This window comes from Bison bison, unplaced genomic scaffold, assembly GCF_000754665.1.
Source record: "Bison bison bison isolate TAMUID 2011002044 unplaced genomic scaffold, Bison_UMD1.0 scf7180017896060, whole genome shotgun sequence".
NCBI lineage: Eukaryota > Metazoa > Chordata > Mammalia > Artiodactyla > Bovidae > Bison > Bison bison.
The window spans coordinates 1-530 of NW_011498516.1; the positions used below are offsets into that span (position 1 = coordinate 1).

Genomic DNA, 530 nt, shown 5'->3' on the forward strand with positions numbered 1-530 from the left:
GGTGGTCGGCGGGCGAGCGGCCGGCGGCCGGCGATGAGGCGGCGCTGCTGCGGCCGCTCAGGCTCGGCCCGTCGGGCGAGCAACCGGCGCCCCCTTCCTCGTACAGGCCCAGGGGGTCGCTGGGGTCGGCCCCCGCGCCCACGCCGCCGACGGGCGAGGACGACGCGCCCAGGCCGCCGAACAGGTAGACGCGCTTCACCTTCTTCTCCGCCGGGTGTTTGCCCGGGGCCGCCAGGCCGGCCGAGGCCGAGGCCGCCGCCGAGGCCGAGGCGCCGGGAGTCCGCGCCTTGTACAGCGAGTGGTGGTCGGCGGCCGCGGCGGCGGCGCCCAGGGGCAACAGGGCGGCGGCCCCGCCTGCTCGGCGGCGAACGAGGACGACGACGACGAGGAGGAGGCGGAGGCGGCCGCCGCGCCGCCTTCCCGCGCCGCCCGCCAGGATGAGCTGGCGTGGGGCTTGCGACCCGCCGCCCGCACTTTGGAGCGCAGCTCTTTTCTGCGCGGTTGGAGTTGGCGCCGCACCGCTCGCGCCG

The 530-nt window shown here is 78.9% G+C and overlaps 1 pseudogene; it reads right to left on the reverse strand.

Moving 5' to 3' along the window:
• Positions 1–4: 4 nt before the first annotated feature.
• LOC104982730 lies at positions 5–473 on the reverse strand (annotated as a pseudogene).
• Positions 474–530: the final 57 nt, after the last annotated feature.